This window comes from Plectrocnemia conspersa, unplaced genomic scaffold, assembly GCF_051122295.1.
Source record: "Plectrocnemia conspersa isolate PC_06_02 unplaced genomic scaffold, ASM5112229v1 ptg000003l, whole genome shotgun sequence".
Taxonomy (NCBI): Eukaryota; Metazoa; Arthropoda; class Insecta; order Trichoptera; family Polycentropodidae; genus Plectrocnemia; species Plectrocnemia conspersa.
In genome coordinates, this window is record NW_028277167.1 from 7,148,593 (window position 1) to 7,168,065 (window position 19,473).

General features: G+C 33.3%; 1 protein-coding gene and 1 non-coding gene across 4 annotated transcripts in view; both read left to right on the forward strand.

The window, feature by feature from the left end:
* The window catches only part of LOC148236463 (uncharacterized), a 415,732-nt gene that overhangs the window by 368,604 nt on the left and 27,655 nt on the right, over positions 1–19,473 (forward strand). The gene's annotated exons all lie outside the window — the stretch shown is intronic.
* Positions 9,743–9,815, forward strand: TRNAA-AGC (transfer RNA alanine (anticodon AGC)). The gene has a single exon. It is a non-coding gene; the product is annotated as a tRNA-Ala (tRNA).

Consider the following 19,473-nt stretch of genomic DNA (forward strand, 5'->3'; position numbering starts at 1 on the left):
GCTAAATGCATCACATGCCATTAAGTAATGACGATAATGGTGCATTTCCTCGTTTTTAACCCTCGCGAGAAGCACCCACCTTCTTTTCTGTTCTTCCGACCCCTGGGGCTCAAAGACACTCAGGGAAAAGCAACAATGTCCATTGTTATTTATTATTATCGCGTTTATGTGTATATATAAATATATTTTTTAATAAAATTTATACTGTGGGAAATCTTATATTATTATATTTCTAAACAAATCGTTTCTGACACGTATCATTGAACTCACGACACCTTACACAGAATTATCAGAAGCAAAAGTCACAGTCTCTCACACCTCATTAGGTGAAATAGCACGCGAAGGGCATAGGAGCCCCCGCGAGCTCTGCGCCCCCATGTCGATAACGCTCCGGAAATGACTTATGACTAGACCCAACCCTTTTTTTTTTGGTGGATTAATGTTTTGATAAGCGCAAAGTAAAACGCTAGCCCGCGTGAAGCAACATACATACACACATTCATGTGTCAAATCGTTTATCTCAAGCTTGCAAAACTTACGGGTTAAATCCCATTAAAGTTTTACGACGGCCCAAAGCTCATTCCTGGAGGGCGCAATGGTTTATTTTACTTGCATTAAAATTGGGTCAGAAAAGGGTTATTATTAATTTCAGAAATATGGACAAAAATGCAGCCGTATCATTTTATGCGGAAAGTCGGAAAGTTATATCAGCGTTTAAGTCGAATAATCAAAGTTCGTCTATTGAAAGTTGGCCGGAACGGGGCAAAAGTTTCCGTCTAAGTTTCGGTCTAAATTTTGTTCGGAGTTGTTAGAATTTCGATTCTTCTGCATTATACGCCGCGCATATTTTAATATTTATCTTAAAATATATTACTTTTTAAAAGCTTGAGTTATACCATAAGAAGAGAAATCGCATTATAAACCCTTTTTATCTTACTATGTAAAAGTCTTGACGCTTTTTGATAAGCAGTATACGTTTGTTACGTTTTCTTTGAGTACTTTATGAGAAGCAAGATTTATTAACTTAGAGTATAAAAAGCGTATTTTTATAACGCTAACATTTTTTTCTTGAATAATAAGAGTAACATATATTTTTTATTTCCTTTCACTGTATGAAAGATATATTATTGTACATTTAACTTAGTTTTAAAATAGATTTAGGGACTGCAATAATACCGAAATAATCAATACCGGTTTTACTGAGAGAAAACTGTTAATACCGGTATTGACATTATTATTATTATTTTATTTAATTGGTAAAAAAAAATAATAATCTGAATACTATAATCTTATTGATTAGCAAAACCAAAGCATTTGAATACCCTGACATTTATTGTTTCGATATATTACATTTTTTAGTTATAGCATTATCCCTTTTAATGCTTACATCATGTAGAAATTTGTGAACTGTAGATTTTTAGCTTGATTTTTTATCACAATTAAATTACAACCATACCAAATTGTCATATTTAGTATCTTTAAACCCATAATTTCTTCTCATTATATTATTTTTTTTTTTTTTTTTTTTTAATTTATTGTTTTTGAAACACAATTAAAATATTAACAACTAACAGCAGGGCTGTGGAGTCGGAGTCGGAGTCGGAGTTGGAGTCGTGGAGTCGTGGTGTTTTGGCCGGAGTTGGAGTCGGAGTCGGAGTCGTGAAAAATGAGCGACTCCGAGCATTTTTTAAATGATGAAATTTATGAATTTTTAATTGCGTAATAATGAATGTGTATAGCGTATGAATATTAAACGTGTAGAAAAACACCAAAAATACATGATAAAATTAAACTTTTTTGAGTCGGAGTCGAAGTCGGAGTCGGAGTCGGAGTGGAGTCGTGTTGTTGGTAAATATCGGAATCGGAGTCGGAGTCGGAGTCGTGTTTTTTTTAACGACTCCACAGCCCTGACTAACAGCTTTAAAAACGATGAATAAACAAGTTTTTATATTCAAAACACATGCCAATTAATTTTATAAATTGAGAATATAATGTACCAAAAATAACTGCCAGTTTTTTTAGTCTAGTTATAAAACTTCGTGAATTTAAATGGAATAACACAGAAATAAATAACTACATACAAAATCTGTTTTACGCTACGAAATATTATAACAATACTATTTTAGTATATAGAGGAATCTATGGATACACTTTAAAAATTATTACCGCTTAAATAGCTGTATTAAAAATAGATAAAATTAATGTGCTTATTTTGAACGTCGCCAAGGCTGTCGTTAGCTACTTGCGCTTTTTTGTAATTTTTAATTATTTTTAAAAATTACAAAAAATGAAATTTTTAATAACAAATTATAATTCGTGTAGAACTTGACTAAAGCTATTTTTGCTTCTCAAATGCTAAAACAAAGTCAATTCGAGGTGTCTCTCTAATTCGCGCCTTTGTAATATGATACTTCTTGGCCAAATATCACGCGTTAGATGATAGGGTGACATGCGAAAATTGCCTAAAAGATTTTTATCATTTTTATATTGCTGGTTTTAATATAAAAATATGTATATATTACTTGGTATTAAAATGTTAGTTTGCTAATAAAGCAAAAAATAATTCGATCACGTTTTGTTGTGTGTACTTCAGTTCAACAGCTGGAACGGCACCCGGAGGCTCTTTTTGAGATATAAGAGTCCTTGACAAGTCACACTTGATATATATTTTTTTTAATTCTAAAAATATCTAGCATTAGGGCCTGTATTACAAAATTTATCGTGGCAAAAAAAAACGGTTAAAAGATCACTGCTCTTATACATATAGGAATTGAGTCTTACTAGCCACAGTAACCCTTAAACTCTCGCAGTGCTTAACAAAAACACTTTTTAAAGATAACCTAACTCAGAAAACGTGAACAGCAAACATTAATTGATACCATTGTACAGTACGCATTTTACGAGCGATAAAATTTCAGAGCACAACTCACGAAAACGATCACATGAGCGCCAATTTTGTAATGCGAATTAAACAACAACGGGCCCGGGTAGGCCGGTGGCCTAGGCCTGACCCAGTTAGGCGAATGGGTCCGTTGAACCCCCGAAACGCACACACAGGGTGTCCCAATTTTCCGATTCGGAACCGGGCCTCGCCGGCTACAACCTCCGCCGGATATTGTGATCCGCTTATCACTAGATCATCACCTTCCCGGGACACTGGAGAGGCGTCCCGGGGATGTGAAAGCGGAGAAGACGAACTAGCTGCGGTCTATGGGATATACATGTGTGTGTACATTCATTGGTCTCTATGATAGTAGAAAATTTTCCGCTTCTTTGACTACTCTTTTCGAGTTTGGGTATTGACATACTGTGGATCTTTTTAAGGTAACATTATAAAAACATGGGAAATGTATGCATTATACCATTCATAAAACGTAATTTTAAAATAAAATTATAGAATTTTTTTGCCTCAAAGATAAGTCGAACAATAATTTGCTTTAGAATATTTTTTTTTATTTTCGCTTATTTCATCAAATTTGCTTTGACAAACTACTCATCTCAAAAAATATTTTAAATTTTATCCGAGTATTGTACCTGTTAAAAATATTATATAAACTCTTCTATGTAAATTAATCATAAAAATATAATGTATTATAAAAACATGCATAAATTTCTGCTTCTTCCTTTGCCATTTCCTATCATTGGTTAGCTATCTTATTGACGATTTTGATTTTGCTTACTGCTGCATGGAATATTTTAGTGGAATCACGTCCAAACCATTTTCCAAATTGCGTAACCTTGATATGAAAAATCTGCTTATATTATTTTTGGAATTATATTGAAGCTTTCTTATCTTGATGTTTCGCAACACTTCTCGATCTTTTGACATACGTAGTTTTTTGAACACATGTCTATAGAACCACATCTCAAACTCAATTTTTTGGGCTAATTTTTGTTCATGGCACACTCCTTATAAGAAAGTGACGAAAAAAATAAAACAAACCATGCGCAATATTAGATAAAGACTTAGGTCAGGGTTAGAGAATAGAGATCTTATTCTAAGCGCACTTGAGATGTGACCCACTTCTCGTTTATCCATGTATTGTGCGATTATTTATATTGATTTATTGTTGATCGTTACGTTTGGTATAGGGATTGCAATACTCCTGGCCTCCCGGCTCCTTTTTATGATAAGGACGGCTGGTGAAGTAAAACAATAGCAGGTATTGCTATTTGTACATTTTTATCCTCATTCAGACACATTTTCACTCAAATATTTCACCAAATATGCTTCATTAAACATAGGTGTTAAATATTAGCAATAAGTAAATCTCAATAATTATATTTAAATAAAAAATGTATTTAAAAATTTGCGTAAAATGTATGTTGTTTTTAAATATTGCATTTCTATTTTTTATGTTATCAACTAAAAATACATTGTATTTGACAATATAATTAAAATATATTTACGGTATTTTTAAAGTAAATATATATATATGAAATATATGATCTAAATATATTTCTTTGTATTAATTTACACCATTGAAAGTACACCAAAATGTATCAAATTTTATCAAATTTAAATCAATGATTTTTTACAAAATAAAATCGTATATGTTAAAGCAAAATGTCTGGAACAAAAAGGGATACGCAGTATATACGTATTTTTCATTCTATAATATTCACATATGTATTTATTGGGGACCCGACAAAGCCGCGCCGGACAATCCCGCGCCGACTAAGCCGCCCCGACATAGCCGCGCAAGACAATCCCGCGCAATACAATCCCGACGATTGCCGCGCAAATCAAAAATATAAAATTGAATAAAATGAAAGAAAATGATTTTTTTAATTCAAATTATTTTGTTTTGTGGACAGCTCTATCACTAGTGATTCACTTTTTGAACAGTTAGTCATAGATTGGATGATGCTGGACAGTTACTAAATATACCGAAATGAAAATAAATCAATACAATATCATTAAAAAAAGGTTAGGTTGTTTGGTTCTACAGTGAAAGTCGGCGCGAGCGGTAGCGAGACGCCTCCCTTTTCTTATATATATATATATATATATTTGTAATTATTAATAAATAAAAACCCTGTTATAAAATGAATTTTGTTTTGACTTTACGCGGCTATGACGGCGCGGCTTAGTCGGCGCGTGATTGTCCTGCGCGGCTTTGTCGGGGTGCCGTATTTATTATATGCTGTTTGATTCCAGTACAGGTTTTTTAATAATGCAAATACTGATATTATTAATTTCTTTATTCTTTGGTATCTGTAGAAGAATCGCATGTTGAACTTTGTCAAAAGCTTTTTCATAATACACAAAGCCCATAAACACATTTATAATAACATTCAGACATCTTTGTACAAAAATGTTTACATCAAATAGAGCTTATCTGAATGTGGCTCATGTCTTTCTTGTCAATGATTTTAATGAATATTTTAAGCATTCTGCTCAACAACCTTAGTGTTATATATTTCTGACAATAAATGTATTTTTGTTAATCCAGTGTTAATTTAAATGTTTAGAAGCTTTGCTGTATTTCATAAAATCAGGCGGTATGTTATTACATTTATATCGACTATCAAAAGTTTACCATATCATAACCACATAATGATTTATCTGAGATAAAAAAAATATTAGTAAAATATAACGAAATCATTACACGCAATTTTTATTATTAATCTGCTCCATGTGAATTACGATCTCCAAAAATAATTGAAAATTAAAATCACTAGGTATAGAAAATCAAGTATATATTCTAGCAAGTAACTAGAAATAATGCTATGATCTAGGTCCGAAATTAAGCTTTTAGTTAATTGAATATATACAATGTTTCAATCTAAATTATATTAGAGTTCTACATTGTTTAACCAATTAATTAAACCAATCTAGCCCACTCCACATTTAGCTCTAATTACATCATGCAATCCAAAATCCGCTTCGAAGGAGTCCGTCCGAAGGTTTTCATTATTATTATCAATTAGTCCAAATTCCCAGATGTTATCCTCAGACCGTGCGTGTCTCGAACCCAAAGATTTTATCTGAATCGCAAGAACAAATCTTGGCCCTTGGTTGGTTCTGCGCCGCTGCCTTTGCATACCACTACCACCTTCGGTTCCCTTTTATTCCCGAACGTTTTACGACTCACCTGGCTGCGGCGTATTTCGGCTATTCATTTTATACGTTTATGATGTAATTTTATGATCTCAACACAAATGGGCCATGAAAGTTTTCGAGGCGCCGAATCAAACCGGATCGATCCGGGAAAGGGTCCGCGCCCCGTTTATGGCACATGAACACGTTCTTTTGACAAAACGCGCTTTTATCGACGGCGATTCCCGGCATATTGATTCTGATGTTGGTTGGAAATCTAAGCTGAGAAAAAACGTATTGCGGCGGATGTAAAGACTTGGATTTATATGTATATTTTTGGCGATAAGAACCGGGTCAGGCTAATGTTATATTTGAATAGTAACTTATATTACAGATATTTGCACTCAAAAGAGTTGAAATTTTGCAATATAAAATTTACTTTAATAGTACTAAATCAGAATCTCAAAATCCATAGCAGTGATGACAAAAAATGAGTGTGGTGCAGTAACGTAGCTAGGATATGTGGTGCCCGGGGCGATGCTTAAAATTGCCGCTCCCCCCTATACATTTTTTGCATGGTCATAAAATCAGCATTTCTTAAAATAATTAATTGGTTAAGCTGGATATATATTTTAGTGCATTTAGGGTTAAGTACCACACTAGATGATCCCATCACGAATATGCCGCCCCCAAGCAAGTGCCGCCCGGGCCGGCCCGCCCCCCTCGCCCCACCACTCACTGGTGTGGCGCTACCCACATTAGCAATTTCAGATTCAAAGGTGTAAAACGACTTACTACTATCATTAACCGAATGTTCTCTATTTTATTTACACCATAAGAGTTCCAAGTAAATTTTAATTTGTCGATTACATTTTTCTTAATATATATTACATGTGCAGAAATTGCTCTCAAATGATAACAGTTTTTATTTAAGAAAAGAAAAATAAGTGAGACAAATGTTATGATCACTTCTTAATAAATAAGAAATCTTTCTTATTTTTTAATTTTTCTTTAGAATTTTCTTAATCACATCATTCTATTTTTTAGAGTTATTATTTTATAATTTATAAATTAATATTATAAAATCTAATAAAAAACAATAATTTTGCAACACTTCTATTTCTTTTATATTGTTTCGATCTTCGCAATATTTTTTATTTTATTTATATTATATTAATGTACCCATTTACAGAATTCTTAAGAAACTAATAAAACAATATATCTTCGTCTCTCTCTCTCACACATATAAACCAACGTCAAATTGCTACAATTTGGCAGGCAAAATGTCTCTAATCGTCCCAGATAAGCCCTGCAAATGATTGAGGGCGCCATTTTAATTTTCGGCAGGGACGAAGAAAAAAAAGTTAAATAAGGACCTTTGTTTTCGCTTTTTTTATTACTCGCCCAGTTTCGACGCGGCGCGTTTACACTTCTTTCTCGCTTTTATTACAACTTTGAAATTTTTAATATGAAGATGCGCCGGATACAGGGAGGGAGGGTTTCGCCAACTTCCACCACCCCCATCTCGGAGAAGGAACAGGCTTCCGCGCAATAAAGTCCTGATGACGTATTAGTGTTTACAGTTCCTTCCATTCCTGAGAGGACTCCTCAGCGTTATCTTTAATTACGGCCTCGGGGCCCCGGAACGGTTTATGGCGTCCTTTGGCCAGGACCCGCAACGCATTCTGTGTACAATGATTAAATTTTATTCTTACGCTTATATTATGCAAACAAATAGACCTTGCCGACGCCGCAAACGCTAGCTCGTCAGAGAATAGATTTTAAAAGGCAATGTACAGTGAAATAACGTGTTTTGAAAATATTTCAGGAATAAACTCTATCAATGCTGATTATTTTTGATGATTTTTCTTTTCTCCATAAAATAAATATTGATGATTTGATTGAGTAAGACATCGCCATAGTTTGCGATAAGGCGTCGAAGATGCTCGGCTTCATTATGCGGAGCGTGTGTCACTTGCAAAGTTTATTGGCGATTCGCGTTCTGTACGTAGCGTCCTTGAATATGGCTCTTTTGTGGCATTAAAAAGGAATCAAAGAAAACTTCTCAAATATATTTGCAATAGAGTACGGGTCGTATCCGTATTTATATTTCCTTTTTCTAGAAGTGTTTGAATACAATTTATTGCATTCTTGGCGTAGCGTCTACTCAATGTTGTTAAGGGGTGGTGCCGACAATCTGTCAATGCTTAATTTCTTTCAATTGCGAGCTTTATAGTGCCCTAGAGAATCGCGATCGCTTCCCTTATTATTATGTTTTCTGCGATATATATAAAGAGCTGGGATGGTACACATCTACTTCAGGTACATTAATAGTTATTTTTATTGTATGTATTTAAAATAATAAATAAAACTTGTTTGTATAATAGCTCTTATGACGTATTGAGAAAACCTGATGATTTAAAATATATCTAAGTATGAAACTTTTAGGTTAGTGAACCCTATGGGTGTGACTTCGTAGCCAGTTAGACGCAAGGTGGATCTAGTTAGAGTTTTATTAGATTATATTACAATTGCGACAGACGATAAATAGCGAGATATTTTCTCCGAGTGGTGGTGGAGAAGCTGGCGCAGGGATGATGTGCGTCGGAGGTCCTCAAGGGTCTTGTAGGTGGCGTGCCAGCAACAGTATAGTGGAGGATTATTGTGTCGTTTCTTGTGCCAAATAAAACATGTCATGGTAATTTAAGATTTGAGAACCTTAAGGGGTGTGACTTCGTAGCCAGGGAAACCTTTGGTGGAATCTAGTTTTATTTGATAGATGATAACTGGTGAGATGTTTTCTCCGAGTGGTGGTGGAAAAGCTGCCGCATAAATGATGTTCGTGGGAGGTCCTCAAAACTCTTATATGTGGCGTGGCAGCGACAGTATAGCGGAGTGGTGCTCCTATGGAGAGTGTCCCTCCCGAGATGTGAGCGCCCATGACAGTATGCTGTCCGCAGGCGGCGGGCGTCTGCTGTTCTCTTAGAGTGGCTACTTGTAATTGCCTTCTCCTCGTCGGAGTCCAAGCTCACGTAACCAGGGCTGCAAAGCCATCTGAACAATTACAATAATGCAGCGATTATCCACCCAATAGATGTACTCGTTTCTTAGAACAGCGAAATAGCTATACGCCTTTAGAAAGCGACATTTGCTTGATGGGCATTGCCCAAGATCGTATACTGCAATGGAAATCTTGTGGGTCCGGTTATTTATTGTTTTCGTGACCGTTTCGCAACAAATAAATATTCTTTCAATGACGGAAAATATTTACAAATAAGAATATTGTTTATGTGATTTTCTGATCGTAAGGGCTTATGTGTGTGATCCCATCCTTTACTCTATTATCTTGTTTCCTTGTTGATGAATGACCATTTTAGTCATAAGGTAATAATATATATATATATATATATATATATATATATATATATATATATATATATATATATATATATATATATATATCTTTTACCTATTTATACATAGCATATTTATTTAATATAATAATATAACTCTAGTTAAAAAAAACTGATTCAGATCATAATTTGATTTAGTGCCAAAGGCCATATGTGCGGTATTTTAATTGACCAAATGACCAATTTGCTCCACAATGTAAGTAAGTGAAAGTGATCTAGTGACTTTTCAATCGAATCTGGGTTATTGCAGCGTTTATTCTTTAACTAAATAATATACACAATAACTGGGGGCGTAGCTCAGATGGTAGAGCGCTCGCTTAGCATGTGAGAGGTACCGGGATCGATACCCGGCGCCTCCATTTCTTTTTAGTATTAAAATCACAATTAAAAATACTTTTAAAACACAGTTTTTAAATAATTTGTTCAAAAAAACTAGTTGATGCATACTCAAATCAGCCCTTCTGAATGATTGCACAATACCATACCAGACTTGTTAAACAGCAGAGGTCCTTAATTTGAAACTGAGATCACTATGAATTAATGTTTTTTTGTGACTCTATATATATATATATATATATTGTGATATATGATATATAATCTATATAGTACTCGACTCTTTATAAATAATATTATTAATTACCTACTTAATCAGCTTATTGTAATTTAAATAACTATCTCAACATATGATTTTAATAATATAGATATGATCTTAAATATATTTCATAGTTATAATTTTTTTTCTATTTTATCGAGCTTTTGAGACAAATCCTTGAATATGCGAATTTATTTGAAAAAGTATCAACGTATGTATGTATGTGTTTTCGTCGTCGAATTCGGCAACAGAAATAAAACATATCCACATCTGAAGCGATGCTCGTAAGTTGTGCGGTATTCCACCAGGACCACTTTTCACTGTCGCCACTCTCGATATTTTCCCGAAGAAACTTTTCCGAGATTTCCCCGAGGCAGCGAGGAAAGTTGAGCCGCGCACTAACAATAATCATTACTCCCTCTCGCGCGTTTCGTTTTCGGCCTGTTTATCCTTTAAAACAGGCAAAAGTGGGTCACATCGACAACAAATATATTCCGGCATTTCCGGCGTTTTAATCCAGACATTTCGACCAAACACATTTTGCGCTGCCGGCGGATAACTTTTCGGATTTGGCACACGACACAAAACCCGACCATAAAGACTGAGATATACGTATGAAATATTTGTTTTTCTAACGATACATAAAAACTGTTTACATAGACGTATGAAAACATATAAATTTTGATATGAAGATTATACAAAATGAGTAGTGAAACTTAATTCTATATTAACGTTATCATATACAAAAAATATATAGGGGTTGAAATAAAAGCGACAATGCATTTGTATATAAATCTGTCCCTCAATTAATAAAGGATCAAATATCATTCGCGTCAATGGTATTACCAACAAGGATGCTGCTAGTACTAGGGGCCATGAGTTTCCATGGTAACGTATTAATTTATACACGACCGTACATATGGCACGGCGATAAAACCTTCCTAATCGAAATATAATTCAACCCTACCCTGGGGGCCTAATTAAGGTGACCTGTCTAGAGACCCTAAACTGGACGACGGCACACACGTTGCCTATTGATGAGATTCTAATGAACGCCCCGAGGCTGATACAGATATGCTGTAATACATTGTATTATATGTATATGTACAGTGGATAAGGGCGGCGTTTAATTTCGGCTCGAATTTGAATATGAATGCAGCTTTTTTTGCCAAAGCGTAGGAAATCCGTTCATAAGATGGGTACGTGGTTTAAAGGCGAAAAATCCATCGCAGTTTTAGCGTCCGGAAGCGATCGGGCAAACAAAGAGCGGAAGAGAGGAAAACCGATTGGCGACAGTAATCCTGGACGTTGGTTCCGGCTGAAATGTAAGCGCGGAAATGGATAAAAAGGGCGGATTTTCGCTAGGCAAAAATATGTATATAAATTTTAGAGAGCTTTTTACTTTACTAAATATTAAAATAAATATTAGCATAGATTAAATAATTATTAATTAAATATTTTTGTGTTACAATAGTATCGATGTACAATTTGGGCAAAGTGTGTATATGATGCTATAGATTGCTTCTTTGTTGTTGGTTGCCGAGATAGTGGGTTAAATTCTTAGAGACTCAGGTTACCTGCTTGGTAGTGGTTGTTTCTGTACTTCTAAGGTTTGTCTGATTGCTTCAGCTTGCGAGATCAACTTGAATTCTTGTGTTTTCCGAGTCGGAAGTGAAGTAGTAGTCCAAATAAAAAGGCAGTGATATTCTAAGGCTTATGTTTATAATATCAGGAAATGTAGATGAAATCAACATTATTGACCATTTCATAATTTGAGGCTCAACTTTATTTTTTTGTATCTTATTAGTGTTGTTTTTGCGGTACTTTTGCGTACATTAGTTTACAATAATGGTTTTGCTACCTGCTAGCTCGGATACGCTGTTTTGGGCTTGTCTTTAAGAGTACACGTTATTTTTTTATTTTTGTTTCGGCACGATTTAGCGATAGTTGATTTTAATGCTTGCACTGCACTCTGGAAGTTGGCCAAGGCTGGCCAAGGACGGAGAATAGTAGCGTAATTTTAATAATATGACAATTTAAAAATTGCGATTATTTGGCACATTTTTCGATCTCGTGCAAATATGCCAGCTGTACATGACAGCAGCCGCCGTCCGGACGGCATATGAAATTTGCGGCAGTGTGGTCGCTTACTCGAAGTCGTACGTCTCGGCCGACTTTAGTTGTAATTTAATTTAGAATTAAGTTTTTCTACTATTGAAATTTAGTGAAATACGAGTATTTAAATTACTTTTAAGTTAATATAAAAATTATCTATAAAGATACAGGTTTTATGCGGTTTAGCACAAACATTTAAATTACATGACTTGATTATGATTGATATATACATAATTTTTAATAACTATCTGTAACACTATATTTAGTTATACAGTGTATTTTATTTGCTTGATCAAATAAAACATGTTATGGTAATATAATATTATATATCACTAACGTAGTAGAAAAGGTTTCAGCTTACATTGTATTAAATTATTAAAATAGCAAAGCTCAATTCTTACTTCTAAAGATATTTATTTCAGGAATTCTTTCCCTAAAATTCCCGCTTTTTGTGCCAAATAAAACATGTCGTTTTAATATAACACTAAGAAAATTTAGACCTCAACTTGTAGCTTACACTGTATTAAGTTATTAAAAGAGCAAAACTCAATTCTCAAAAGAACAAAACCAAAGCTTAAATATTAAATTCTTAATTCTAAAGATATTTATTTGACCGAATCCTTGATTTTTGTTTCGTTTCTTGTGCCAAATAAAACATCATGGTAATATAACACTAAAGTAGTAAAAAAATTTAGACTTGCTTGTAGCTCACACTGTATTTAATTATTTTAATACTAAGACAAAAAAAAATATTTTTTCAATTTTTAAAATAATTATTTGAAGGAATTTATTACTTAGAATTGACGAATGATTTTTGCCGTTTTTTTATGCGAATTACAAAACAATTTACTTTATGATTTTCTTCTGAAATTAACACATTTCTATCACTAAAAATATTTACAAAAAATTAAGAAGTTTCCAATAAAAGTTGTTCGAAAAAAATATATTTTAATAATGGAGATTTATTATAACGACTTTTTAATTCAGATAGTTTGGAATCAAATTCTGAAATAATTAATAAAATAAGTACAGATGATTATTTTATTAATATAACATTAAAAATCGAGAAGAATTAAAAATATAATAAATAAACCATTAGAATTATTTATTATCCGGTAAAAATAATAAATATAGTTGACAAAATGAATTTATGATTTTGCAACCAACTGGAAAACGAACTAAAAATCCAAATCTATAATATAAATCTTTGCTCGCAATTAAACCAACATCAACGGAAAGCAACATTAATATAAATAAAATGTGTATTCTTATTTTAAAATTGTTCTGTATATATATAAAATTGCATTTCTTGTAATTGTTATAAATAGTAAAAATATAACACAAAATTTATATTTTTTTTAATAAATCAATAAGTATGCTTTTTATACACCTACATATATTTATCCAAAAAAATGCTATAATTTTACCAATAAACTTTTGTTTAGAAGTTTCGATTCCAGGAATTTTTTGTCACGCTTTCCGAGATATAATCAGTACTAGTATTCAGATCCTGATGCAATTTTTATGCACAACAAAGTTGCATAATGAGCACAAACTTCAACATGAAAAGCAGAAGCGAGTGTTGATGAAACATCCCAGATATAGATCTGAGATAAAAAAATAAAAATGTAGCTTGAATTAAGTAATCTAAAAAAGTATGTATAGAGTTAATAGCTATGTATAAATTGGCAAAAAAATGTATTTCAAAACAGTTCATATCTTGAATTTTAAATTAATATTGACGTACTGTTTTAAGCCAGTCGCGATATTATACTATAGCTTACAATAAAATGAGTTAGTGATTGATATTGTCACATTATGCAATTTAATTACAGTAATGTAATAAAAATACAATATCAAGGATCAACGACATCGCTAAACTTAATTACCGAGCTTAATTTCAACCTCTTGCTAGATTATTAAAAATAACAAACTCAATATTGAGGCAATGCTCCGTTGCGCGCATTCATCGTTACCTAGTAAAATTAGGCTTAAGGGAAAAAAATACATAATCAAATTTTCTTTGATAGAAATAAGGCGTCGGTGGGGTGAGCCAGGGTCGGAACGGCCGAGTTTATTGCTTATTGCGTTACTCAGCGGATTTTTTTTATAAAAAAATCCGCTTTCAAAAAATAAAATTTTCATAGACACTTTTCCGCGTTAATATACATATTGTAAAGGGCGTCGGTATTCCTTATCAAGATCGTAATTTATGCGATCCGCCCTCCTACCTGAGCTTTCCACCTGTGACGCGAAGGGACAAAGGGAAAGAGATTCATCGCGATAATGATCGTTACTGTGCGTATACATTTCAGATGTACGAACGTAATATCAGGGAGAGAAATGCGTATAATATATAAAATAAATACGCATACAAAAAATAAATTGGAGAATTATTTTGCTCTGAGGCAAAGCCGACTTTCTCGAGTATCTGTAGTTGAGCTTTTCATTCACTGCGTTTATGAACTGATGTCATTAATCCGCACGATTTAAGTCTATCATCATCTTTAGTGTCATTTTAACATCACCTCTGGTCCAAGTAATCATATCTCTGCTACTGTTTTAAAAATATATGTTAAAACTATAAAATTTGTATGATTGATAAAAAAACGTGTTTTTTTTATGTGCTTAAATAAATATTCAGCATCTTTATCTATTATTTATTATTAATGTTGATTTCCGAAAGAGAAAATATTAGACAATTTATAAAAATTTCTCGAATCGCATGCATTGTGTCGGGCGTTGATTGATGAATTTCATAATTAACTTTCTTGCCACCCTATGCAACTTTTTCAACACTAGGTATATAAACGGCGCCTTTGCATCACCATCATTACTCATACTGTATATTATATTTTATGATACAATACAAACACATAAGTATAAAGTTAAATTATCAATACAAGCAAAGAAACATTTTTATAATAAAAATATTTAATTCGGAGTTATTTATAACACTGCCATACGTCTCCAGGGTCTCCTGACTCCTTTGCAAGAGGTTGATTAAAGAGGGTCTTGTCTCCCTTTAGAATGAATAATTTTCCAAGAAAATATTACGATCGCCTCTACACTTCCGCTGCGAAACAATAACTTGAGGGCGTAAAAAAATCTAAGGGCTGGAACGAACAGGAAGCCTTTATACTTGGTACATTTTCGTTTCCGTTTTCTTTGCATACCTGTGTGTACTTTATGATTGTCAGAATTTTTCTGTAATCATTATATATTTTTTATAGTAACCTTTATATTCGAATCAAATTCAAATTTTAATGTTAGTGATTGAAGATATATATTTTTTCTATTCTATATTAGTGTACTAATGACTGACCCATATTTTATTATAAATGTTGTTTTCCAGAATACGTATAAACATGTTTATCTAGATCCTTTCGCAAATATTTTTGCTTTCTTTGTTAGTTTCCTCTGACGGCCCACATTGTCGACAATGCGGAAAGTTTTCTTTTGTCAAGTCTCTTATTCCACTCCTTGTCTCCTCCCCCCCACCCATTATACAGTACAAATTCGCCAAATTAAAAGGTTTCCTCTTTAGATACATAGGGTCTCATTGTCTCCGACCGCAAACAATGCCTCTTTTAATCGTATCCGAATTTAATATTTCAACGTGCTCAGTTTTCGTTTGAAGTTTTATGATCCCCGTTCAAATATGACAATTATGTTGGAAATCTCCGTTAATCGACGAAAAGCCCGGAGGAAGTTTGAAAGCAAGGAGAAGGAATTCCAAGTTATATTGCCGGCGCAGACTCGGAGAATGTATCCATCATCCCCGCAGAATAGGCTTTTACCTCGCCCTACCTTCAAAAATGACAGCGGTACTATTAATTTGAATACCTGTTTTCAGTGGTGTCTCTCGCAATTTTCCGAGCGATAAAAGCCAACTTCGAGTATTATGTGAAACCGCAAAAATGCTTCCAATATAGGAATACTTGGTGTTCAATAATACATTCTTTTATAACATAGGTATCTCAATTCCCATATCCATTAATAATTCCGTTTCTTACATTTCCTATAAATAGAAATGCGGTATGTAATCATATTTTATGGGAACTCACATATTAAATTTATGAACATATGTGGTACGAAAATTACATTTTTTTTATTAATAGCTAAAAAAAATAGCAGTTGCTTATTTTATTTTAAGACTGATACACTAACTTTATTTGTAGCATATCAGTGTTAATTATATTTTTTAAATTAAATATGCTTTAAAATTCACAAGTTTTATAATGTAATTTTATTTAGTTGAACCTTCGAATTAGCTCACATCCAGCATCGTTATCGAATTGACCAGAAGCCGAACTTCGTATTATCATACCACCTCTCGATTGTTCCAGCCGCAAAATTTGAATATTCGCAAAAGCAAACAGGAATTAATTCACGCGCCGCCACTCTCCGAAGGGATGGATATGCCTAGAAATGCTTCCTCCGTCGTAAAGTTTCGCCGCGATGGAATTTGATTCTATAAGCCCTCGCCCCTGAATTTTACCACCCCGCCCGTTTCGGAGTCGCCATAGAAATAATCTTGTTTTGAGAAATATTTTTGTTTGCTCTTAGAATTATTGCCGAATATTTCGTCGCGAGGGGCACCGTTTTGATCTTCTTTAGTCCAATTACCAAGACGCAGCGAAAACATTTCGCATTATTCGATCAAATTGGATTCTAGGCGAAGGATTTTTTTTTAAAGTTGAACCCTCTTGTCGAAAGTGCGCCTATATTGTGTATTATTTTTTTTTCAAAGTCTGGATCGCTTTGCATGCTTTTATATAAAGAAACTCTGGATACTTTGGCAACAATTCGAGTTACCAAGTGTTTGTGCGATTTAAACACGCCGAATGAAGTAATCAAGCGAGGTGTCCTGCTGCTTGCGAAATTGTTTCTTGGCGGGTGGCGAAGTATTCTCTGTTTCTTAACGAACGGCATGAATATGCATACTGTGCTAAAAGCTTAATGTGCAAGTCTAAAAGTGACTGAAATTGATTATAAAATAACATAATTAAATTGTTGGATTTAAGTTATATCAAACATAATATATATTTACAAAAATATTTTATTAAATTAATTAAAATAATAAATTATATTTTTATCTAAAAAATCATACAGTACTTATTTAAAATTAATCCAATAAATTTTTATTTAATATAAAAATTACTTAAAAACATATATTTTTAAAATCAAATCCGTAAAGCGTATATAAATATATTTATGTTAATAATTGTATGATATTAGATTTAAAAATAAAATATTATTTAGAGTACGCTCGGGATAAGGATGCAGGTTTGTTATTGTGTACGTGTACATGTATATGAGAGGAAGAAGCGATGTAGCGTGTACTTCGTTGTCTCGCTTTCTCTTTTAAGGACAGTCGCTGATTCGTCAACGCTGGTATTCGTCATTAAAGTGCAGTGTGGCACAGAAGTTCAATCTTCTCTAGTGATTTATTTTAAATAATTTTGTGTTGATATTGGTTTAACCCAGATACTGTCCCATGGGTAGGTCACTAAACTCGTGCCACTGTTTTTTATTTATAAATAAAATTTTAAGAGAACAAAATTTCTTGGGCATATCTGGGTTAATTGCTATCAAGGCTTCAAATATACACTGTAAGTTATTCGTTCTCTTACCCGTGGATTAAAATATTTTAATTATTTTTCCATTAATCCGTACGTTGTTAGTTTTTTTACACTATTCTCTGTAAGGCTTAAAAAAGTTATTATTCTTATTGTGCGCCAATGATAATTTTTTAATTTATTCAATGGATTCTAATGATTTAATAGAGTCGTCGAGCCATTAAACAATCTGCGAATAATTTCTTTCCCCATTTTATATCTTTTTGCTTTTGAAGAATAGCTAAAGACTTCATTCTTTTTTTGACTAGTGAAGATTTTGAATTTTGCAAATATTTAATTAATTACATCAATGTCTGGTTTCTTCGATTATATAATATATTTTTAATTCTCCGTTGAAATTTTCAACTTAGTATGTTAAATAAACATATATTTTCTTTTAAAATAAAAAAATTAAATATTCTGAGCGAAATTGTTTTGAGCCACACAGTTCACGCATACAATAACAAACCGGAATCCTTATCCCAAGCGTACTCTACTGAACAATAACAAGTCCTATGTTATATACAAACAGTGCAATAGATCAGTGGTACAAGTTAGGCCTGTCCAACAAGTCGATCGAAACACAATTATAAGCATACATATATAAATATCCACATATATAGAGAAATATTAAGGCCACTGAGTTAAAATGGCCGGTCTTGGAACTCAGAGAGTCTCTGTTGGCGTGTCGAGTTGTATTATTGTCGGGTGTGATTTCAGTGAAGTAATTGTTCTCTGTTGTTGTAACTTAGTGGCGTCTCTCCGGTGCGGCGTCTCCCCTCTGATACAAAGTGTAACATATTTTATAATGCTGGTTCAATACTAGTCAGTGGTTGTTTTTTTTAATATTGTCATTTTAATAAAATTTATAGTATTTCATTTATTGACATGCATTTTCCTGGCCAAATTCATAGATAAATATAAAGGCCACTGAGTTAAAATGGCAGGTCATGGAACTCAGAGAGTCTTTGTAGGCGTGTCGAGTTGTATTATTATCGGCTGTGATTTCGGCGAAGCAGCTGTTTTCTGTTGCCGTAACTTAGTGGCGTCTCTCCGGTGCGGTGTCTCCCCTCTGCGTCTCTCCCTTCTGATACCAAGTGTAACATATTTTATAATGCTGGTTCAAGACTAGTCAGTGATTGTTTTTTTAATATTTTTATTTTGTTAAAATTTATTGACATGCATTTTTCTGGCCAAATTCATAGATAAGAATTCACATCAAACGCAATAAAATCGTGCCGTTGCCATCGCAGTGAAAACGCTTGGTTACCTATCGTTCATATCAAGACTTTTTAACAAAACTATGCCTTATAATAAGTGAAAATCGATTGAAGCATATCTAAACCTAATTTTAACCAATGGTAGAGAACCTAAAAGTCGAAAATCTACGTCAAAAGCAATAAAATCGTGACGGCGCCGATGCTGTCGGAACGCTCATACTACGACTTTTTAAAATTAATATTTAAAATTATATGTAGCACATCTAAACCAAATTTGGATCAATAGGAGAGCACAAAAAACAATTATCTCTTCTCAGAAGTCAAAAATCCACGTCAAAAGCAATAAAATCGTGCCGTCGCCGTCGCAGTGGGAACGCTCGTTACCGAGCGTTCCCACTGCGACGGCGCCGACACGATTTTATTGCTTTTGACGTGAAATTTTGCCTTCTGAGAAGTGATAATTGTTTTT